The sequence below is a fragment of the Rana temporaria genome, chromosome 2 (assembly GCF_905171775.1).
Source record: "Rana temporaria chromosome 2, aRanTem1.1, whole genome shotgun sequence".
NCBI lineage: Eukaryota > Metazoa > Chordata > Amphibia > Anura > Ranidae > Rana > Rana temporaria.
The window spans coordinates 527,447,226-527,473,247 of record NC_053490.1 but is presented as its reverse complement, the minus strand read 5'-3'; positions in this window follow the sequence as shown (position 1 = coordinate 527,473,247).

Sequence of the window (26,022 nt, the reverse complement as noted above, 5' to 3'; positions counted from 1 at the left end):
TATGAAAATGGGTCAGAGCACCTCTCAACCATAGCTAAGGTCTGATCTCCGAATGTAGAAACGATTGGTTGTGTTTTCACCTAATCAGAGCTTTTTTTCTTAGAAAATAGGTGCAGGAACTCAAATACGACCCGTTCAGATTTCACAAACAGTAGAAGGGTCTTAAAGGGGCAAATAAATACCAGGATTGCATTACATACAGAGTGCAGAGTTCAGGGGGTTACACACAGAGTGCAGAGCTGTCACTTGTAAACACAGAAACCAAACTTCTGTGTTTACAAGTGATTGTGGTGAGCAGGCACCAAAGGGTCTGAGCCAAAGGTGGTGGAACTGAGTTCCCCCAAGTTCCCCCTGAAAAAAAGCCCTGCACCTAATAAAAGAGCTTTCACTGACAACTACAAATTGTTACGTACATGTACTGTTCCCACTAATGACTCTCAAAACGATTTCACTCAATTAAAACATATTACATTTTTGTGGACACCTTACCATCACACCTATACAGGCGTGATGGGCATCCTTTTCCAAAACCAGGGCCATTAATATTGAACTGTCCCTTCCTTAGAGGCTATGTTAGCCTCCACTCTTCAGGGAAGACTTTCTACAAGAATTTGGCGCATGTCTGTGGGAATTTGTGTTCGTTCATCAAAAGAGCATTTGCAAGGCCAGGTACTGAAGTTGGATGAGAAGACTTGGCTTGCCATTGGTGTTCCAATTCACCCCAAAGGCTCAGCAGAGTTGAGGTCAAGGATCTGTGCAGGACACTGGAGTTCCCCCCCACACCAAAAGTGGTCTACCCATGACTTAATGGATGGGGATCAGAAGGGTGGAGGTTTGGGCTCTGTGCAGGATACTGGTGTTATCCCACACCAAAACAAACTGGTCAACCCATGTCTTAATGGATGGTGGTCAGAAGGGTTGAGGTTTGGCCTCTGTGCAGGACTCTGGAGTTTTCCCACACCAAAACTGGTCAACCCATGTCTTAATGGATGGTGGTCAGAAGGGTTGAGTTCAGGGCTCTGTACAGGCCACTTAAGTTCCTCCACACCAAACTCATCAAACCACATGTATTTATTATTTGTTTTTAAATAATTTTAATGTGTTTATTGATTTATGTTTTATTTATTGTTTTACATTTTGTTTTACTATTGTCTAATGTAGTTTATATTATTATTTATTTTAAATATTTTAAATATTTTATCTATTTATTAATGTGTTTACCATATTTATTATTTGTTTTTAAATCATTTTAATGTGTTTATTTCTTTTTTTACTATTTTTTTTGTTTACTATTTATGTTTTTACTATTTTTTTTTTTACTATGGTTTAATGGGTTATATATATATATATATATATATATATATATATATATATATATATATATATATATATATATATATATATATATATATATATATATATATATATATATATATATATATATATATATATATATATATATATGTGTTTTCTTTTGGGCTCCCTCCAGGCCGCTTGAGTTCCCAAACTCCAAACTCATCAAACCATGTTCTTATGGATGCTTATCAGTAGGGATGAGGTCAAGGTATTTCTGAATATGTTTATTGTATTTATTATTTGTTTTTAAATAATTTTAATGTGTTTATTGATTTATGTTTTATTTTTTGTTTTAATATTTATTTATTTTTTTACTATTGTCTAATGTAGTTTATATTATTATTTTTTTAAATATTTTAAATATGTTATCTATTAATGTGTTTACTGTATTTATTATTTGTTTTTAAATCATTTTAATGTGTTTATTTTTTTTTTTACTATTTTTTTTTTTTACTATTTATGTTTTTACTATTTTTTTTACTATGGTTTAATGGGTTTTATGTATGTATATATATATATATATATATATATATTGGGCTCCCTCCAGGCCACTTGAGATCCCAAATTCCAAACTCATCAAACCATGTTCTTATGGATGTTGATCAGTAGGGATGAGGTCAAGGCATTTATGAATGTGTTTATTGTATTTATTATTTGTTTTTAAATCATTTTAATGTGTTTATTGATTTATGTTTTATTTTTTATTTTTACTATTTTTATTTGCTTTACTATTGTCGAATGTAGTTTATATTATTATTTTTTTAAAATATTTTATCTATTTATTAATGTGTTTACCTTATTTATTATTTGTTTTTAAATCATTTTAATGTGTTTATTTTTTTTTTTACTATTTATTTTTTTACTATGGTTTAATGGGTTTTATATATATATATATATTTTAATATATTTAAGGTTTTTATTTATTTAAACATTTATTAATGTGTTTATTTTTATTATTATTTTTTTTAATATTGTACAGGGTGTGTGCCCATGTATGTTATTTTGTTGTCATTTCTCCCCTTTTCTCGCTGACTCGAATACATTTTCCTACGTTCCTTTCCTGTAGGTGATGGTAGAAAAGTTGGTGTCTTGAGAATTTCTCAGGCGTTGCTGTCTGTCCACTGAAGCGAAAAGGGGAGAAGTCAGCCAAACACAGCTGAGCACCACTGGGGAAGATTAACAGAGGATATGGAAGTGTTCTTCCGGCCCTTAGAATCCTAATCTTCTAATCTCTCCTTGGTCTACTAATGAGGAGAAACAACAGCCAAAAAATACTTTGTTCCCGATAAAGTTTCTCTCTAAATGGCAGCTGCATGGGTTATGCAAAACTTGCTGTAAAAAAAAAAAAAAAAACATAGTGGGGTAGATTCAGGTAGCTTTGCCCCTTTTTTTACGGAGGCGCAGCGCACCGTTTTGCCGCTGCGCCTCCGTAAATTTCCTGCGCTACGCACGATTCACGGAGCAGTGGCTCCGTAAATTGCGCGTGCGCTCCGGAAAACTGCCCGGCGTAAGGGCGCGTAATTTAAATGATCCCGTAGGGGGCGTGGATCATTTAAATTAGGCGCGTTCCCGCGCCGAACGTAGTGCGCATGCTCCGTCGGGAAACTTTCCCGACGTGCATTGCGGCAAATGACGTCGCAAGGGCGTCATTTGCTTCAAAGTGAACGTGAATGGCGTCCAGCGCCATTCACGATACACTTACGCAAACAACGTAAAATTTCAACTTTGCGACGCGGGAACGACAGGTATACGTAACATTGGCTGCCCCTGCTATTAGCAGGAGCAGCCTTACGCGAAACCCGATGTACGCAAACGACGTAAACTGCGTACGCAGGGCTCGCGTAGGGTTGTGAATCGGCGTAAGTATGCAATTTGCATACTCTACGCTGACCACAACGGGAACGCCCCCTAGCGGCCTTCGTAAAAATGCAGCCTAAGATACGACGGCATAAGAGCCTAATGCCAGTCATATCTTAGGCTGCAGTCAGCGTATCGAGGTTCCTGCATCAGGAGCACTCAATACGCCGGCGCAAGTAAGCAATTGCGCTGCGTAACTATGGTTACGCAGACACAATTGCTTATTGAATCTACCCCAGTATTCATAGTCATAGCACCCTCCCCTCTCTAATTTCCACTCATAGTACACCCCCACACACTCCAAATCCCCCCTCCCAGAACAAATTCCCCCTTACCCCCCCCCCCCCCCTTTTAGCACTAATCATCCCTATCCCCTTCCCAACATAAATCCCCCTTAATCATCACTCTTAGCACCCTGCACCCCCTCCCAATTTCCTTTCTTAACCCCTGCCATCCCCCAAATTTCCCCTTTCAACACAAATCCCCTCCCCTCCTTGAGGCACCCACCCACCTCATTTGATACCACAGTGCCCTCCCCACCCACCCCTTGACAAGGATATCCGGCAGGATCAACAGGTATTTTCTGTACCTGCAGAACATCTACTTTGCCTGAAAAATACAAAAAAACAAAAAACAAATGCAGGAATGGAAAGCAGTAATATGAGGCCGCGTACACACGGTCGGACAAAACCGATGAGAATGGACCGAAGTTCAGTTTCATCGGTCCAAACCGACCGTGTGTACGGCCCATCGGTCTGTTTTCCTTCGGACCCAAATTTTAGAACTTGCTTTAAAATCGAACCGATGGACCGCTGACCGATCGGTCCAAACGATGGTTAGTACACAAAAGCATCGGTTCAAAACCCGCGCATGCTCAGAATCAAGTCGACGCATGCTTGGAAGCATTGAACTTCGTTTTTTTCAGCACGTCGTTGTGTTTTACGTCACCGCGTTCTGACACGATCGGATTTTGAACTGATGGTGTGTACGCACATCAGACCATCAGGCCACTTCAGCGGTGGACCGATGAAAACGGTCCGTCGGACCATTCTCATCGGATGAACCGGTCGTGTGTACAGGGTCTAATGCATTTTGATTTTGATTTTTTATATACAGTGGCCCAGATTCAAGAAGCACTTGCGCCCGCGCAACCATAGGTTACGCAGCGCAAGTGCTTACTTGCTCCGGTGTAACGAGTGCTCCTGATTCAGGAACCTCGTTACACCGACTGCAGGCTAAAATCTGCGCGGCATAAGGCTCTTATGCCTCGCAGATTTTAGGCTGCATTCTTGCGGGGGGCGCTCCCATTGTGTATCAGCGTGTAGTATGAAAATTGCATACTACCACTGATTCACAAGTTTGCGCGGGCCCCGCGCAAGCCAGGTACGGAGTTTCCATACGGCTACTTTTAGCGCAAGGCTGCCCCTTCTAATAGTAGGGGCAGCCAATGCTAAAGTATAGCCGGCCTTCCTGCGCCGTGAAATTTGAATTTCACGTCGTTTGCATAAGTGAAACGTGAATTAGCGCTGGACGCCATTCACGTTCACTTAGAAGCAAATGACGTCCTTGCGACGTCATTTGCCGCAATGCACGTCGGGAAAGTTTCCCGACGGAGCATGCGCTGTACGCTCGGCGCGGGAGCGCGCCTAATTTAAATGATTCCCGCCCCCGGCGGGATCATTTAACTTGCGCGCGCTTACGCCGGGCAGATTTGCCGGCGCGCCCTCGCAATTCACGGAGCTACTGCTCCGTGAATCGAGGGCAGCGCAAAATATTTGCGGGGGCGCAGGGCAAAAGCGTTGCCCTGCTCCCCCGCAAATATCGCGCAATTCTACTTGAATCTGGGCCAGTGTCCTTTAAGTGTTTTTAGATGCATTTTATTCCATATAATAGAAAATGAGTGGTCGGGAGTAATTTCTATGTTCTATACCCAGTTGTCTTCCCATAATGCTCAGTTACAGTTGTCTCTTCCCATAAGCAGACCTGAAACGTCTGTTTATTGCTTCGGACGCATTAACCATACAAGTCTTGTTTCCCGGGGTATAAATACCGCCTCATTAAATGTAGAGAAGAAGAAGAGATGAGAAATCCTTGCTGACAAACCATTGTAACATAACAAGATAACGGTGGCGTGTGGTCAGCCCTTTTCACGAGATGACGCCGCGCTACAGAAATGGATTTTCTATAAGAATATTAAAACCGAGAAATCATGCTCTACTCAGCCGCAGAGCCGCCACCTAATAACTGGCAACATCTCGGCATTTTACCCAAAACCCTTCCAGACAAAGACGGGGGTGAGTATAAAGATAAATAAAATGATCGAGGGGGTTTTACAAGTTAAACTCTGTCCATCATCTTATATCACTCTCAGCCTATTAATCTCTACAGGAAAGATGAGGGCTGTGTGACGTCTCAGCACCTTATCGGAAAGCAGACTATGGGTGCTGGCACATGGTACTGATAAACAAACATTGGTAGCGCCATTCGCCCTCCCAACCTGTAGGAAATGTGTTACATGGCATCAGCCAGCACTCTCTCCCATGAGGTGTTTCACCTCGCCCACCAGGGCTTAGTCATAGAGGTTCCATTTCTATGACTAAGCCCCGGTGGCTGGGACAAATCAGTTAGACGGCCTCAGCCAGATTTCTACCAAGACGCTGTCAGGTCACCTGCAGTCAGGTGACAGATGCACACTGTTGGGGTCAGGAGTGGGTCAGGAGCTAAGGTAGTGGACCCTACGGCTGACTGCTGCAGATAGAACTCTGGGTGGCTAAGGAAGGCAGGTCCACTGGAGCACTAACAGGGATCCCACAGGGAGCTAGAGCCTAAGATTCCCCAGGGCGCAGAGTCTAAGATCCAGCAGGTGTTCACCAGAGCCTATAGTGGTGAGGATGGACTGGGCTGCAACTGGATCCAGGTCGTGGCCCCCAGAGTCCCCCAGCTCACGCTCACAGTAGGCTATAGTGGATAGAGGGGAAGCAGCAGCTCAGGATACAAGAGATAGTGAGGGGATAAGCCAAAGGTCGGCTCGACTTGCAGACAAGGATAAACAAAGGACACGCCAAAGGTCAAGGTCACAAGCAGACAGGGATAGTCGAGAACAAGCCAAGATCGGTAAAACAGAGCCAGACGTAGCACACGGCAAGCAGGAACTCAAACAAACAATGGCTTAACAAACACTGTTGATCAGCACGGCTGGCTTGCAGTGCACAGGTTAATATAGAGTTCCCTGATAGGGCCTGGGGTGGAGTCATGCTTAGAGGAGAGATAACTTAGGCAGCCAGGTAAGAGTGGCTGGCCTCTAAAGCAGGACACATGGAGGAGGTAAGCTGACAGACAAACATTACTGTATAACCATGACAGATGCGTTTCACCTCGCCCACCAGGGCTTAGTCATAGAGGTTCCATTTCTACGACTAAGCCCCGGTGGCTGGGACAAATCAGTTAGACGGCCTCAGCCAGATTTCTCCCAAGGCGCTGTCAGGTCACCTGAATTTAGGTGACAGATGCACACCGTTGAAGTCAGGAGTGGGTCAGGAGCTAAGGTAGTGGACCCTACGGCTGACTGCTGCAGATGGAACTCTGGGTGGTTAAGTAAGGCAGGTCCACTGGAGCACTAACAGGGATCCCACAGGGAGCTAGAGCCTAAGATTCCCCAGGGCGCAGAGTCTAAGATCCAGCAGGTGTTCACCAGAGCCTATAGTGGTAAGGATGGACTGGGCTGCAACTGGATCCAGGTCGTGGCCCCCAGAGTCCCCCAGCTCTCGCTCACAGTAGGCTATAGTGGATAGAGGGGAAGCAGCAGCTCAGGATACAAGAGATAGTGAGGGGATAAGCCAAAGGTCGGCTCGACTTGCAGACAAGGATAAACAAAGGACACGCCAAAGGTCAAGGTCACAAGCAGACAGGGATAGTCGAGAACAAGCCAAGATCAGTAAAACAGAGACAGACGTAGCACACGGCAAGCAGGAACTCAAACAAACAATGGCTTAACAAACACTGTTGATCAGCACGGCTGGCTTGCAGTGCACAGGTTAATATAGAGTTCCCTGATAAGGTCTGGGGTGGAGCCATGCTTAGAGGAGAGATTACTTAAGCAGCCAGGTGAGAGTGGCTGACCTCTAAAGCAGGACACATGGAGGAGGTAAGCTGACAGACAAACATTACTGCATAACCATGACAGATGCGTTTCACCTCGCCCACCAGGGCTTAGTCATAGAGGTTCCATTTCTATGACTAAGCCCTGGTGATTGGGGAAAATCTGTTAGACAGCCTCAGCCAGATTTCTCCCAAGACGCGTTTCACCTCACCCACCAGGGCTTAGTCATAGAGGTTCCATTTCTATAATTAAGCTACGGTGGTTGGGGCAAATCTGTTAGACGGCCTCAGCCAGCACTCTCTCCCAAGATGAGTTTCACCTTGCGTTTCACTTTGACCACCAGGGCGAGGGAGTGCGGCGTTACCAATGTTTGTTATTGCCACTGCTGGATATGTTAGTATTTATGGATATTTAACCCCGTCATATTACAATAGGCTGGGTGGGAGCACCATTATATTGATGAACAAGCATTGGTAACACCATTCTCCCTCCCAACCCTTAGGAAATGTGTTAGAGGCCCTCAGCCATCACTCTCTCCCATGACGCGTTTCACCTTGCCCACCAGGGCATATAATCATAGAGGTTCCACTTCTATGACTCAGGGGGTGGGGCAAAGTGTGTCAGTATCAGCAGAGGAGCGCTGACTGAGGCTGTCTAACACATTTCCTACAGGTCGGGAGAAAGAGCGGAGTTACCAATGTTTGTTGCCACTGCTGGATATGTTATTTAACCCGTCATGTTAAAATAGGCCTGGTGGCAGAACCATTATCCTGGAACAATCTGTCACCCACTTTGTCCACTGGGCACGGTCGATAACAGAGCACTGTACCGACCCGCTGCCGGTACCAAGTGATCGCTGGGGCGAGTCACAGCAGATCACATGACAATTGAACACAATGACATGCTTTGCTACATGTACTATTGTGATGAGCTCTGTGATTGATCACAGTAATCACATGGTACAGACAGGGCCAATTACAGCCCAGTTGTACCATGGGGTAAGCAGTGGCCAATCATAGCAAATCACAATAGTAAACACTTATTGAATAGTTTTCATTTAGAAAAAAAACTGTTGCTTCTAACAGTAAATTTCAGTTATAGACAATCATAATGTGTAGAAAATATATATCCTGATCACCTCCCCAGAGTGGGAGGGTGTCCTGTGTAATGATGGGGGTAGTATGAGGGAGGGGGTCCTGTGCAATGTTTGGGGTAGTATGAGAAAGGGGGTCCTGTGTAATGTTGGGGGTAGTATGGGGGAGGGGTCCTGTGAAATGATGGGGGTAGTATGTGGGAGGGGAGTCCTGTGTAATGATGGGGGTAGTATGTGGGAGGGGAGTCCTATGTAATGATGGGGGTAGTATGAGGGAGGGGGTCCTGTGTAATTATGGGGGTAGTATGTGGGAGAAGGTCCTGTGTAATGATGGGGGTAGCATGTGGGAGGGGGGGTCCTGTGTAATGATGGGGGTAGTTTGAGGGAGGAAGTCCTGTGTAATGATGGGGGTAGTATGTGGGTGGAGGTGGTCCTGTGTAATGATGAGGGTAGTATGTGGGAGGAGGAGGTCCTGTGTAATGATGGGGGTAGTATGTGGGAGGAGGGGCTCCTGTGTAATGATGGGGGTAGTATGTGGGGGGAGGTCCTGTGTAATGATGGGGGTAGTATGTGGGTGGAGGTCCTGTCCTGTGTAATGATGAATGATGGGGGTATTATGTGGGAGGGGTCCTGTGTAAATATAAGGGGTAGTATGTGGGAGGGGGTCCTGTGTAATGATGGGGGTAGTATGTGGGAGGAGGAGGTCCTGTGTAATGATGGGGGTAGAATGGGGAAGGGGGTCCTGTGTAATGATGGGGGTAGTATGAGGGAGGGGGTCCTGTGTAATTATGAGGGGTAGCATGTGGGAGAAGGTCCTGTGTAATGATGGGGGTAGTATGTGGGAGGAGGAGGTCCTGTGTAATGATGGGGGTAGTATGTGGGAGGAGGAGGTCCTGTGTAATGATGGGGGTAGTATGAGGGAGGGGGGTCCCGTGTAATGATGGGGGTAGAATGGGGAAGGGGGTCCTGTGTCATGATGGGGGTAGTATGTGGGAAGGGGTCCTGTGTAATGATGGAGGTAGCATGAGGGAGGGGGGGGGTCCTGTGTAATGATGGGGGTAGTTTGAGGGAGGAAGTCCTGTGTAATGACGGGGGTAGTATGTGGGAGGAGGAGGTCCTGTGTAATGATGGGGGTAGTATGTGGGAGGAGGGGCTCCTTTGTAATGATGGGGGTAGTATGTGAGGGGAGGTCCTGTGTAATGATGGGGGTAGTATGTGGGTGGAGGTCCTGTCCTGTGTAATGATGAATGATGGGGGTATTATGTGGGAGGGGTCCTGTGTAAATATAAGGGGTAGTATGTGGGAGGGGGTCCTGTGTAATGATGGGGGTAGTATGTGGGAGGAGGAGGTCCTGTGTAATGATGGGGGTAGTATGAGGGAGGGGGTCCTGTGCAATTATGGGGGTAGTATGTGGGAGAAGGTCCTGTGTAATGATGGGGGTAGTATGTGGGAGGAGGGGCTCCTGTGTAATGATGGGGGTAGTATGTGGGAGAAGGTCCTGTGTAATGATGGGGGTAGTATGTGGGGGGAGGAGGTTCTGTGTAATGATGGGGTAGTATGTGTGTGGAGGTCCTGTGTAATGATGAATGATGGGGGTAGTATGTGGGAGGAGGTCCTGTGTAATGATGGGGGAAGTATGTGGGAGGAGGAGGTCCTCTGTAATGATGGGGGTAGTATGTGGGAGGAGGAGGTCCTGTGTAATGATGGGGGTAGTATGTGGGAGGAGGAGGTCCTCTGTAATGATGGGGGTAGTATGTGGGAGGAGGAGGTCCTCTGTGATGATGGGGGAAGTATGTGGGAGGAGGAGGTCCTGTGTAATGATGGGGGTAGTATGTGGGAGGAGGAGGTCCTCTGTAATGATGGGGGTAGTATGTGGGAGGACGAGGTCCTGTGTAATGATGGGGGTAGTATGTGGGAGGAGGAGGTCCTGTGTAATGATGGGGGTAGTATGTGGGAGGAGGAGGTCCTGGGTAATGATGGGGGTAGTATGTGGGAGGAGGAGGTCCTGTGTAATGATGGGGGAAGTATGTGGGAGGAGGAGGTCCTGTGTAATGGTGGGGGAAGTATGTAGGAGGAGGAGGTCCTGTGTAATGATGGGGCGGAACCCAGAGGCGGCTCTTTAATTAGGCAAAGTAGGCGGCCGCATAAGGCCTTGCACTCACTTGGGGCCTCGAAGGCCTCCTAATTTGCCTCTGCTCAATCACTGTGTGCTAGATCCATGCATCTTTCTGCATGGATCTACAATTATGGGCCATGAGTGGGGCCCCCCCCGTGTCTAAGTTTTGCTTAAGGCCTTCCGAAGCCTAGAGCCGCCTCTGCCGCAACCATTCCTGTACATTTCTGCCTTGGAGGACCCGACACATCTTCTGAGTTTGGTGTCTAACTATTAAATGGCGTTGAATGTCTTCAGCCAATGGGGTGGTGGGCCCGTATTTTGGGGCCCCCCGGTGCTTCATAGCCGGTGAGTCCACTTATTATCCGATAGGTAGGTTGAAATGTAGAACCTTCGAGCTTCGCTGAGCTCCTCCGACTGCTACGTGACGTCTCCGCCGCCTGCATCTTGTTACAGAGATTAAAGTTTCTGATCTGAATTTAAATGTTCTGTGTCTTCCCTTTTATTTCCAACCAATCAACCTCGAGCAGCGTTTTGTGATTAAAGCGCGGTGTTTACAGGCAGTCGGAATCTACCATATGCGGAGTAATTGCTAAAGTGAGACTTTATTTGTACAATATTAGTGTTGCATCAACAAACACATCTGCTGCCGACTTATGGAATAGAGAAGACAGTCATATATCGCGGGGGGAAAAGCGCAACTTTCCCGGGAGAAGCCGAATCCAAGAACGCGGCGAGCGGCACGGTTTCTTTCAAAGCAGAAGACTGATAGTTATGTATTCAGGAGATCGGGGAACATCCTCTGCGATCAGAGCCGGGACAAGGGGTGGGCACAGGGGAAACGACTGCCCCTGGGTATATTGTAGGGATGGGGGGGCGCCACGAGTTCCTTCTACTATAAGGCTGACAGAAGTAGTGACAGCGGCATCACTACCTCTGTCAGCCCAGTGCTGGAAGCAGCAAGGGGAGGAGGGGAGAGCCGGGAGGAGGTGCAGGCTGTGCTCTCTCCCTCCGCCTCCTCCTCATAGGCTCACACATAATGAAGGGGTAGGGCACACTTTGGCATCCTTTCGCTTGGCACTGGATGATCCTGTCCTGACTCTGTCTATGAGGAATGAGTGTGGAAGAATCCAGCCTTTTGTCATTTCTGGCCTCACAGCTACTGAAGCTGGGGGAGCAGCTAGTCCCCCTCCCCAATACTACCCCCATCATTACACAGGACCCCTCCCCAATACTACCCCCATCATTACACAGGACCCCTCCCCCATACTACCCCCATCATTACACAGGACCCCTCCCCCATACTACCCCCATCATTACACAGGACCCCTCCCCCATACTACCCCCATCATTACACAGGACCCCTCCCCCATACTACCCCCATCATTACACAGGACCCCTCCCCTATACTACAGCCATCATTACACAGGACCCCCTCCTCCTACATACTACCCCCATCATTACACAGGACCCTCTCCCACATACTACCCCCATCATTACACAGGACCCCCTCCCCATACTACCCCTATCATTACACAGGACCCCCTCCTCCCACATACTATCCCCTTCATTACACAGGACCCCTTCCCCATACTACCCCCATCATTACACAGGACCCCCTCCTCCCACATACTACCCCCATCATTACACAGGACCCCCTCCTCCCACATACTAACCCCATCATTACACAGGCCCCCCTCCCCCCATACTACCCCCCTCATTACACAGGACCTCCTCCCACATACTACCCCCACCATTACACAGGACCCCTCCCCTATACTACCCCCATCATTACACAGGACCCCCTCCCACACATTACCCCCCCATCATTACACAGGACCTCTCCCCTATACTACCCCCTTCATTACACAGGACCCCTCCCCTATACTACCCCCTTAATTTCACAGGACCCCTCCCCTATACTACCCCCTTCATTACACAGGACCCCCTTCCCCATACTACCCCCATCATTACACAGGATCTACTCCCCCATACTACCCCCATCATTACACAGGATCTACTACCCCATCATTACACAGGACCCCCTTCTCCATACTACCCCCATAATTACACAGGATCTACTCTCCCATTCTACCCCCATCATTACACAGGCCCCCCCCCCTCCCCCATACTACCCCCATCATTACACATGACCCCCCCTCCCCCATACTACCCCCATCCTTACACAGGGCCCCCCTCCCCCATACTACCCCCATCATTACACAAAATCCCCTCCCCCATACTACCCCCATCATTACACAGGACCCCCTCCCCCATACTACTCCTATCATTATAAAGGACCCTTCAGGCCTAAAATAACAATAAAAACATCTGTGCAAAAAAAAAAGACGGCTCTGGCAGGGAAAGGGTTAACATGGGAGCGTTCCTTTAAGTAGCCGATGATGGAACACACGCAGAGATCTGTCGGCAAATAAACTTTGCTGCTGACATCTCGCCAGACTGATTTGTCTGCTTTAATGTCATGTGCGTGTGAAACGGCAGATGATAAAAAAAAAATAAAAAAATGTTTTTCGGATGTAGAAGAGAGTTAATTAGCAGGAAAGAGGAATGAGCTATGACAGGGAGACAGCGAAACGCGTGATTATTAGGAGATGGCATCTGCCGGCGGAGAGGTCCTCTGACACATCATCCGGGGGTCAGGTTCCCGTGGTGTCAAATACTCCAAATATTTGTTTATTGGAGGACTCCGAGGTCCGGGGAGGTCTAGCGGTATCATTTATAGACGGCCATTGTTTGGCGTGCGTTGGCAGAATGTGGGAGCAGGGCGCGGGGGGATTCATTACATTGTGAGCAATGGTTGTCACTCATCATTAAAAGCAGCTGTTGTGCGTCTCTCCTATACACAATCGTCACAATAAATCTTTTGTTACGCATTTTTAGGTAGATTCACGTAGGGGCGCCTAAAGTTAAGGTCGGCGTAGCCTAGCGTGCTTACACTACGCCGCCTTAAGTAAGAGAGGAAAGTACATGATTCAGAAAGCACTTAACTCCTTACTTAGGGTGGCGTAGTGTAAACACGGCGGGCGTAAGGGCGCCTAATTCAAATCGGTTGGGGGGGGGGCGTGTTTAATGCTAATGAGGCTTGACCTCACGTTTTTTGACGTTTTCTCTTACTGCGCATGCGCCGGGCGCCTACATTTCCCAGGGCGCATTGCGGCTAAGTACGGGCCTAATGATTTAGACGTGGACGTAAACAACGTAAATCCCGATTCGCGGACGACTTACGCAAACAACGTTAACATTTCGAATTTTGCGGCGGGAACGGCGGCCATACTTAACATTGGCTAGGCTACTAGAGCATAGCTCTAACTTTAGGCGGCCTATCCCTTACGGAAACAACGTAATTCGACGGCGTAGGCCTGGCGTACGTTCGTGAATTGGCGTATCCCCTCATTTACATAATCGACGCCGGTCGCAATGGAAGCGCCATCTAGCGGCCATCAGAAACATTGCAAGCTAAGATAGAACGGCGCAAGCAGGCCTATCTTAGCTTTGTTTAAGCGTATCTCTGTTTGAGCATGCGTTTAAACAAACGCCGGCGTAGATTCAGAGTTAGGTCGGCTTATCTACTGATAAGCCGGCCTAACTCTTTGTGAATCTACCTATTTGATACAATGATGCCATGCATAGTTTAACCACTTCAATACCGGGCACTTTCACCTCCTTTCCTGTCCAGGCCAATTTTCAGCATTGTGGCACTTTGAATGACAACTGCGTGGTCATGCGGCACTATACCCATATGAAATTTTGATCATTTTTTTTTCACACAAATAGAGCTTTCTTTTGGTGGTTTTTAATTACCCCTGGGGTTTTGAATTTTGTACTAAACAAAAACGAAAAAGACCAAACATTTTGAAAAAAAATAAAAACATTTTTTAGTTTGGTATAACAGGTCATTTTTCTCCTTTGTAGTGTATTAAATAAGTTGCGCTAATCAAAATATAGACCATCAATAACAAACCACAATTTTAAAAATAAAAATACTATAAAAAAAACGTATAAACATCTCATAATTCGTGAAAAATAATGAGAAGGAAGCCCTGGAAGACGTCACGTAGGACGAAACATGTCGGGGCGGAGCTACCTGATCCCAGAAGTGCAGGTGCTTTCCTTCCTGTTTGCTGGCAAACATCATTTACAGGGTGCAGGTTGTTTTAACGTTCTGTAAGTAGGTCTTGGACTTTTTCTATTAAACGGATTCATACAGTATTACACTATTGGAGTTCTCTTTCCATTTAATAATTCTGTGGGGTCACGGCCGGTCGGGATATCATAACGAGATGTAGAGAAAGAGTACATTCTATATATATATTTTTTTTTTTTTGCAGGTGTCCCCAATAGAGTCCCCCTTAATATCAGGTGTCCCCAATAGCGTCCCCCTTTACATCAGGTGTCCCCAATAGAGTCCCCCTTTACATCAGGTGTCCCCAATAGTCCCCTTTTACATCAGGTGTCCCCAGTATAGTTTCCTTTACATCATGTGTCCCCAATAATCCCCCCTTTACATCAGGTGTCCCCAATAGTCCCCCGTTACATCAGGTTTCCCCAATAGAGTCCCCTTCACATCAGGTGTCCCCAATAGTCCCCCTTTTCATCAGGTGTCCCCAATAGTCCCCCTTTACATCAGGTGTCCCCAGTAGAGTCCCCCATTACATCAGGTGTCCCCAATATAGTCTCCTTTACATCAGGTGTCCCCAGTAGAGTCCCCCTTTACATCAGGTGTGCCCAATAGTCCCCCTTTACATCAGGCGTCCCCAGTAGAGCCCCCCTTTACATCAGGTGTCCCTTATAGTCCCCCTTTACATCAGGTGTGCCCAATAGTCCCCCTTTACATCGGGCGTCCCCAGTAGAGCCCCCCTTTACATCAGGTGTCCCTTATAGTCCCCCTTTACATCAGGTGTCCCCAATAGTCCCCCTTTACATCAGGTGTCCCCAGTAGAGTCCCCAAATACATCACGTGTCCCCAATAGTCCCCCTTTATATCAGGTGTCGCCAATGGAGTCCCCCTTTACATCAGGTGTCCCCAATAGAGTCCCCCTTTACATCAGGAGTGCCCAATAGAGTCCCTCTTTACATCACATGTCCCTTGTAGGGAGGGTGCAACAAGGGACCTCCCCTATCCTTATGAGCAAGCCAGGAGTGCTCTACATAGATTTGGTTTATTTATATATATATTACATAATTTAACTTATATCCCAACATAAAAAAAGGGGACCGCCATCTTCCATTGTATTGGCGGATGATGGATCTGTAGACCGGACGCCACCTCCACTGAGTGCTTTTGGTGCAGCAGTTACGGCGGCGTGACGCGTGAGCGCCGAAGTGCGTTTATAAATGAGGACGTGATTAAGTGGCTCGTTTTCTTGTGTTGCTCCCTTCAAACGGCAAGACAGCTGCGCCGTCCTAATTAAATGTAATTAAGCCCTGGCAGATCTTCTTCCGATAGAGTTCTGGATTAGGGAGCCGCCGCCACGTAGCTCCGGGGGCCCCTGACGCACACCTGCGCGCCGCCGTGGCCGCCTTCCTTCCGCTCAATATTTCCTGACTTGTACCTGCTGCTGGAACTTGGCTAAGTACCGCTATAGAGGGTTTTATCCTCCAAACTACCGCAAGATAATAAAGAGAACTTCACCGGGGGAAGGGATTCCAATTCTCGGATTTAGAACACCCGATGGCTAAATATTGGCAAAAACAGAATTAGGTCCATGCATACTAATATGTGCATCAAGTATTTATTACCAATCACAATAATGATATAACCATCTTCTAAAATTTGAATTTCAAATAAAATAAATTCGAATTTGAATACATAAGAAAAGAATAGAATAGAAAAGAATAGAATAGAAAAAAAGAATAGAATAAACTAGAAAATAATAGAGTTTTAAAAAAAAATCGAATAAAATAGAGTGGGCCAGATCCACGAAGCAGTTACGCTGGCGTATCTATTGATACGCCACGTAACTGCTAGTTTGCTCCGGTGTATCTTTGTTTTGTATCCACAAAACAAGATACGCCTGAAGCTGGGCTAGACCCGACTGGCGTATGTCTTAGTACGCCTTCGGATCTAAGGTGCATATTTACGCTGGCCGCTAGGTGGCGCTTCCGTCGATTTCCGCGTCGAGTATGCAAATTAGCTAGATACGCGAATCCACAAATGTACGTCCGGCCGGCGCATTTTTTTACGTCATTTCCATAAGGCTTTTTTCGGCGTATAGTTACCCCTGCTATATGAGGCGTACTCAATGTTAAGTATGGACATCGTTCCAACGTCAAATTTTGAAAATTTTACGTTGTTTGCGTAAGTCGTTCGCGAATAGGGCTTTGCGTAGAATGACATTCACGTCGAAAGCATTGGCTTGTTGCGGGTTAATTTGGAGCATGCGCACTGGGATACCCCCACGGACGGCGCATGCGCCATTCAAAAAAAGCTTCATTTACGTCGGTTCAAGACGTATTAACATAAAACACGCCCCCATCTCACCCATTTGAATTGCGCGCCCTTACGCCGACACAGATACACTACGCCGCCGTAACTTACGGCGCAAATTCTTTGAGGATACAGAAAATACGCTGTAAATTACGGCGGCGGAGTGTATCTGAGATACGCTACGCCGGACGTAACAAAGCGCCGCGCTACGTGGATCTGGCCCAAAGAATATAACCATTTCCCAAAATTCAAATAGAATCAATTTGAATAGAATAGAAAATAATAGATTAGAAAATAACAGAATAGTATAAAAAAAACAGCAAAATAGAATAGAATATAAAGAATATAACCATTTACCAAAATTCAAATAGAATCAATTTGAATAGAATAGCAAAAAAGAAAGATTAGAAATCTTACAAAATTCTAATTTCAAATAGAATACATTTGAATTTGAATAAAAAAAGAACATAAAATAAAATAATATATAAATAGAAAAATATAATTAAAAAAAAGTAATAGAATTGAATAGAAAGAATATAACCATTTCCCGAAATTCAAATAGAATCAGTTCGAATAAAATAGAAAATAATAAATTAGAAAATAACAGAATAGTATAAAAAACAGCAAAATAGAATAGAATATAAAGAATATAACCATCTTCCAAAATTCTAATTTCAAATAGAATACATTTGAATTTGAATACAAAAAGAATAAAAAAAGAACCGAAAATAAAATAATAGAACAGAAAATAAAATAATAGAAAATAATATACAAATAGAAAAATATAATGATAAAAAGAATAGAATAGAATGAATTTTAGCCATTTACCAAAATTAAAATAGGATCAATTTGAATAGCATAGCAAATAATAGATTAGAAAATAACAGAATAGTATAAAAAAACAGCAAAATAGAATAGAATATAAAGAATATAACCATCTTCCAAAATTCTAATTTCAAATAGAATACATTTGAATTTGAATAAAAAAGAATAAAAAAGAACAGAAAATAAAATAATAGAACAGAAAATAAAATAGAAAATTATATACAAATAGAAAAAGATATTTAAAAAAAATAATAGCATAGAATAGAAAGAATATAACCATTTCCCGAAATTCAGATAGAATTAATTTGAATAGAATAGAAAATAATAGATTACAAAATAACAGAATAGTATAAAAAAACAGAAAAATAGAATAGAATATAAAGTATATAACCATCTTCCAAAATTCTAATTTCAAATAGAATACATTTGAATTCGAATAAAAAAAATAGAAAAGAACAGAAAATACAATAATAGAACAGAAAAAATAATAATATACAAATAGAAAAATATAATAATAATAATAAAAAATAGAATAAAATAGAAGGAATTTTAACCATTTACCAAAATTCAAATAGAATCAATTTGAATAGAATAGAAAATAATAGATTAGAAAATAACAGAATAGTATAAAAAAACAGCAAAATAGAATAGAATATAAAGAATATAACCATTTACAAAAATTCAAATAGAATCAATTTGAATAGAATAGCAAAAAATAGATTAGAAATCTTCCAAAATTCTAATTTCAAATAGAATACATTTGAATTTGAATAAAAAAGAACATAAAATAAAATAATATATAAATAGAAAAATATAATTAAAAACATGTAATAGAATTGAATAGAAAGAATATAACCATTTCCCGAAATTCAAATAGAATCAGTTCGAATAAAATAGAAAATAATAAATTAGAAAATGACAGAATAGTATAAAAAAAACAGCAAAATAGCATAAAATATAAAGAATATAACCATCTTCCAAAATTCTAATTTCAAATAGAATATATTTGAATTTGAATAAAAAAAAGAATAGAAAAGAACAGAAAATAAAATAATAGGAGACAACTGATGTAAAGGGGGACTCTATAGGGACATCTGATGTAAAGGGGGACTCTATTGGGGGCAACAGATATAAAGGGGGACTCTATTAGGGACATCTGATGTAAAGGAGGACTCTATTGGGGACACCTGATGTAAAGGAGGACTCTATTGGGGACAACCAACATAAAGGGGGGTTTGATTAGGGACAACCGATGTAAAAGGGGATTCGATTAGGGACATCTGATCTAAAGGGGCACTCTATAGGGAAATCTGATGTAAAGGGAAACTCTATAGGGACATCTGATATAAAGGGGGACTCTAACTGTGGAAACCTGATGTAAAGGGGACTCTACTGGGGACACCTGATGTAAAGGGGGACTCTTCTTGGGACATCAAATGTAAAAGGGGGACTCTATTGGGGACATCTGATGTAAAGGGGGACTCTATTGGGGACACCTAAAGTAAAGAGGGACTCTCCTGAGGACCCCTGGTGTAAAGGGGGACTCTACTGGGGACATCTGATGTAAAGGGGCACTCTATTTGGGACAACCAACATAAAGGGGGATTCGATTAGGGACATCTGCTGTAAAGGGATACTCTACTGGGGACACCTGATGTACAGGGGGACTCTACTGGGGACACCTGATGTAAAGGGGACTCTACTGGGGACACCTGATGTAAAGGGGACTCTACTGGGGACACCTGATGTACAGGGGACTCTATAGGGGACACCTGATGTAAAGGGGCACTCTACTGGGGACACCTGATGTAAAGGGGACTCTACTGGGGACACCTGATGTACAGGGGACTCTACTGGGGACACCTGATGTAAAGGGGCACTCTATTGGGGACACCTAATGTAAAGGGGCACTCTATTGGGGACACCTGATGTAAAGGGGCACTCTATAGGGACACCTGAAGTAAAGGGGCACTCTTCTGGCAAAGAAAACAAAGTGTTCAGTTAAGTAATATGTTGAGGTTAGTGAACAAAACCCCAAAAGCCAACATGGAGAGCCCCCCCCCCCCCCCCCCCGCACAGCGCCGGGTATGCTGCAACGCAATCCAGAAAAAAAAAAAGGATTGTCATCTCCCGCGAGGAAACCATTCTTCATTGGCAGAAAAAAAAACCTCTATTTAAAGTTTTCAATCCGCCAATGTAAATGCCATTGAAATCTCACTCCAGCACGTCGTTTGTCACAGCTCGGCATTAATGGAATGTTTAAAATCCATGATGTCACCGCTATTAATCACAGCGCCCGGTTCCGTGCTCCTGCACAATGTATTAATCACTCCGGCACGCCGCCGCCGCCGCGGCCTCCGCGTACAGGAGCTATGTTTAGCACCGTAAAGTATGATTTATTCAATAAAATTGGCATTATTAAAGACGAGGATGCCGGTGGAGACCCGTTTACGACAGCCGAGGAAAGGCGCCTCCGGTGGACGTTTAATCCGGACCGTTATCTCCTCTTTGGAGATAATTAACTGCGCTGTGAATATATCCTCCTCGCCGCAAACCCGTCGCCCCGTAAATATACAAGGACTTGTTTTATGCCACCTCCGCTCTAGGAATCTGGTTGGTAAGCTGCGAGACGTGAAACTTTTTTTTTAAGGCTTAAAGAATAGTGCCCCATCATTGGTGTCAGTGGGAGGAATAGTGCCCCATCATTGGTATCAGTGGGATGAATAGTGCCCCATCATTGGTATCAGTGGGAGGACTACTATCACCCCCCCTGACATCATTGGTATCAGTGGGAGGAATAGTGCCCCATCATTGGTGTCAGTGGGAGGAATAGTGCCCCATCATTGGTGTCAGTGGGAGGCATAGTACCCCATCATTGGTGTCAGTGGGAGGAAAAGTGCCCCATCATTGGTATCAGTGGGAGGAATAGTGCCCCATCATTGGTATCAGTGGGAGGAATAGTGTCCCATCATTGGTATCAGTGGGAGGAATAGTGCCCCATCATTGGTATCAGTGGGAGGAAAAGTGCCCCATCATTGTTGTCAGTGGGAGGAAAAGTGACCCATCATTGATGTCAGTGGGATGAATAGTGCCCCATCATTGTTGTCAGTGGGAGGAATAGTGCCCCATCGTTGGTGTCAGTGGGAGGAATAGTGCCCCTTCATTGGTGTCAGTGGGAGGAAAAGTACCCCATCATTGTTGTCAGTGGGAGGAAAAGTACCCCATCATTGTTGTCAGTGGAAGGAAAAGTGCCCCATCATTGGTGTCAGTGGGAGGAAAAGTACCCCATCATTGTTGTCAGTGGAAGGAAAAGTGCCCCATCATTGGTGTCAGTGGAAGGAATAGTGCCCCATCATTGGTGTCAGTGGGAGGAATAGTACCCCATCATTGTTGTCAGTGGAAGGAATAGTGCCCCATCATTGGTGTCAGTGGGAGGAATAGTACCCCATCATTGGTATCAGTGGAAGGAATAGTGCCCCATCATTGGTGTCAGTGGGAGGAATAGTACCCCATCATTGGTGTCAGTGGGAGGAATAGTGCCCTATCATTGGTGTCAGTGGAAGGATTAGTGCCCCATCATTGTTGTCAGTGGAAGGAAAAGTGCCCCATCATTGGTGTCAGTGTGAGGAATAGTGCCCCATCATTGGTGTCAGTGTGAGGAATAGTACCCCATCATTGTTGTCAGTGGAAGGAATAGTGCCCCATCATTGGTGTCAGTGGGAGGAATAGTACCCCATCATTGGTGTCAGTGGGAGGAATGGTGCCCTATCATTGGTGTCAGTGGAAGGATTAGTGCCCCATCATTGTTGTCAGTGGAAGGAAAAGTGCCCCATCATTGGCGTCAGTGGGAGAAGTAGTGTCCCATCATTGGTGTCAGTGTGAGGAATAGTGCCCCATCATTGGTGTCAGTGTGAGGAATAGTGCCCCATCATTGGTGTCAGTGTGAGGAATAGTGCTATCAGCCATAACCCCCTGATATTTTTCAGATGACAATTGGCTTTTTTGCATGAAATCGGTCTGAGCAACTAATTAGCCACTGGATCGCTTTCAGAAGCAGCAGGGAGCCGGCGTTTGTCGGGCTTACCGTTTTTACCGGCGCACCTGAGAAACGCTCCGATAGTTTGCGAGGCTGGTCATGGCGGTTACCAGAGATCGGGTCACCTCTGATCGATTCTATGGTCTTGGAGGACTGGAGCAATGTCACAACGTCCATACAAAAAACAAAGCCGCGCCAAAGAGATTCCAAACAGGTAAAATTACATTCAGGGTGTGGTGTAAATCAAGTCCATAGAATGCAATAATCAGCATATGTCTCCAATGATAATAAAGTTCATGCAGATACAGGGTCCTGGAAGCTCACACCACCCACCCTGCACCTCTGGACCCCTTTACATTACACAGCACCCTGCACCCCTTTACATTACACAGCACCCTGCACCTCTGGGCCCCTTTACATCACACAGTACCCTGCACCTCGGGACCCCTTGCATTACACAGCACCCTGCACCTCTGGACCCCTTTACATTACACAGCACCCTGCACCTCTGGACCCCTTTACATTACACCGCACCCTGCACCTCTGGACCCCTTTACATTACACAGCACCCTGCACCTCTGGGCCCCTTTACATTACACAGCACCCTGCACCTCTGGACCCCTTTACATTACACCGCACCCTGCACCTCTGGACCCCTTTACATTACACAGCACCCTGCACCTCTGGGCCCCTTTACATTACACAGCACCCTGCACCCCTGGACCCCTTTACATTACACAGCACCCTACACCTCTGGACCCCTTTACATTACACAGACACCCCCTAACAGTTCTAGACCCCCTGCATGTTACACTGGGGGGAGATATGACATGCGGCCCGCCGCAGCCCCCTGGCATACGCCCAATATGCCCTATGGCCAGTCCAGGCCTGTTCAACAGGCACCATAAGCCTTCAATGACGGATTCGACGTTTGTATGTTTTTCGCTGCTTCGTCGAATCTTCATCGTTCATGTCGAATGGTCTCCCCCAACACTGTCTCTATAATGTCGAATCTTTCCTCTTTATGTAGAATAATCTTGGACTAATAGAGTTAGGTTAGGCACATTCGACCGCAGGTTCGATAGACACAGATCGCTATTGTCAGCGTTGAATCTCCCATCTATATCCAACTGTTGTAGCAACGAGAAAACGAAAATAAAGCAATTTTTTATGTCGGATCTTTCGGATTTTCCGCGATCGTTTTCGTTTGTTAACGAAAATACACGAAATTCGGACGAAAATGCATTCGGACGAGAACGAATGCACATGTCTAGTTGATTAACTACTTAAGGACCGCCTCCTGCACATATACGTCGGCAGAATGGCACATGCACGTACAGGAGGTCCTCTTTAAGTGCCCAACCAGTCCGAAGCTCCGTGACCACGGCCGCGGGACCCGTGGACCCGATCGCCACCGGAGTCCCGCGATCGGTCCCCAGAGCTGAAGAACGGGGAGAGGTGTGTGTAAACACAGCTTTCCCGTTCTTCAATGTGGCGCCGTCATCGACCGTGTGTTTCCTAATATAGGGAACCACAATCAATGACGTCACACCTACGGCCACACCCCCCTACAGTTAGAAACAGAGATGAGGTCACACTTAACCCCTTATGCGCCCCCTAGTGGTTAACTCCCAAACGGCAATTGTCATTTTCACAGTAAACAATGCATTTTTAATGCATTTTTTGCTGTGAAAATGACAATGGTCCCAAAAATGTGTCACAATTGTCCGAAGTGTCCGCCATAATGTCGCAGTCACGAAAAAAAAATCGCTGATCGCCGCCATTAGTAGTAAAAAAAATTTTTTTAAAAATAAAACAATAAAACTATCCCCTATTTTGTAAACGCTATAAATTTTGCGCAAACCAATCGATAAACGCTTATTGCGATTTTATTTTACCAAAAATAAGTAGAAGAATACGTATCGGCCTAAACTGAGGAAAATTTTTTTTTTTTATATATATATTTTTGGGGGATATTTATTACAGCAAAAAGTAAAAAATATTGCATTTTTCTCAAAACCGTCGCTCTATTTTTGTTTATAGCGCAAAAAATTAAAACCGCAGAGGTGATCAAATACCACCAAAAGAAAGCTCTATTTGTGGGGAAAAAAAGAACGCCAATTTTGTTTGTGAGCCACGTCGCACGACCGCGCAATCGTCAGTTAAAGCGACGCAGTGCTGAATCGCAAAAACTGGCCGGGTCCTTGACCTGCCTAAAGGTCCGGGTCTTAAAGCGGGAGTTCACCCAATTCCTTTTTTTTTTCTATTTTCCCCTTAGCTTCCTGCTCGTTTTGTCTAGGGGAATCGGCTATTTGTTTTAAAATATGATCCGTACTTACCCGTTTTCGAGATGCATCTTCTCCGTCGCTTCCGGGTATGGGTCTTCGGGAGCGGGCGTTCCTTCTTGATTGACATTCTTCCGAGAGGCTTCCGACGGTCGCATCCATCGCGTCAATCGTAGCCGAAAGAAGCCGAACGTCGGTGCGGCTCTATACTGCGCCTGCGCACCGACGTTCGGCTTCTTTCGTAAAATCGTGACGCGATGGATGCGACCGTCGGAAGCCTCTCGGAAGACTGTCAATCAAGAAGGAACGCCCAGTCCCGCAGCCCATACCCGGAAGCGACGGAGAAGATGCATCTCGAAAACGGGTAAGTACGGCACATATTTTAAAACAAATTGCAGATTCCCCTAGACAAAACGAGCATCCATCTAAGGGGAAAATGTGTTCGCTGTGGGTGAACCTCCGCTTTAAGTGGTTAAGGGGGAAAGGGAGGAATCAGGGAAGGCGGAATAAACTTCAGGTTTAAGGTTCAGGTTTCAGGAATGACTCCGTGTCCTCATTCAATCCCGTCACATGCAGGCCGCGGTCTTCCGGCTCGTTTTTATCGAATCCCGCGGGGGAAATATCCTTCGCCGTGTTTAACAACCAGGAGTATCCTTATACAGTAAAGCACTTTACAGTGCTCCGTGCCAATCGACTGGCGTAATAGAGAGAGCATTGTTGGATGGCGACTGACAGAAGAGATTATTGTCAGCGGTGAACAAAGCGAGGGAGAAGCAGCTATTGTACGGGGTGCTTGTTCAATTCACATCGCCGCGTTCCGCTTCTGTGCAAGGTCTCCTATCAATGTTACGTGGTTTTTTTTTTTTTTGGTTTTGTTTAAGTCTCTTACTGGTATTGATATTTTGAAGCCAGAGGGATTGGATAAAGCGGGCCCATTTTTCATGCCTCAGTAGTTTCACACTTCTGTGTCCGGGAGATCTCGAGCTGAAATGGATTTGTTTCTATGGGAAGCTGTTGGGAGATTTGACTCGTTTTGTCTTGACGTCTTTTAAACGTTCTGGGTCACCTGGCCCGGGCAGACGGAGGTACCGGGGAGAGGCTAATAGGGTTTATATAGAAGCTGCTGGGCATGGCGAGCCAGCAGGAGAGTCATAGCATTACAGTTACGAAATCCATTGCATACTTTTTAAAGCGGGGGTTCACCCTTAGAGGGCACTTTTTCCCCTTAGATGGATGCTCGTTTTCTCTAGGGGAATCGGCTATTTGTTTTAAAATATGATCCGTACTTACCGTTTACGAGATGCATCTTCTCCGCCGCTTCCGGGTATGGGCTGCGGGAATGGGCGTTCCTTCTTGATTGACAGTCTTCCGAGAGGCTTCCGACGGTCGCATCCATCGCGTCACGATTTTCCGAAAGAAGCCGAACGTCGGTGCGCAGGCGCAGTATAGAGCCGCACCGACGTTCGGCTTCTTTCGGCTACGAGTGACGCGATGGATGCGACCGTCGGAAGCCTCTCGGAAGACTGTCAATCAAGAAGGAACGCCCAGTCCCGCAGCCCATACCCGGAAGCGACGGAGAAGATGCATCTCGAAAACGGGTAAGTACGGCACATATTTTAAAACAAATTGCAGATTCCCCTAGACAAAACGAGCATCCATCTAAGGGGAAAATGTGTTCGCTGTGGGTGAACCTCCGCTTTAAGTGGTTAAGGGGGAAAGGGAGGAATCAGGGAAGGCGGAATAAACTTCAGGTTTAAGGTTCAGGTTTCAGGAATGACTCCGTGTCCTCATTCAATCCCGTCACATGCAGGCCGCGGTCTTCCGGCTCGTTTTTATCGAATCCCGCGGGGGAAATATCCTTCGCCGTGTTTAACAACCAGGAGTATCCTTATACAGTAAAGCACTTTACA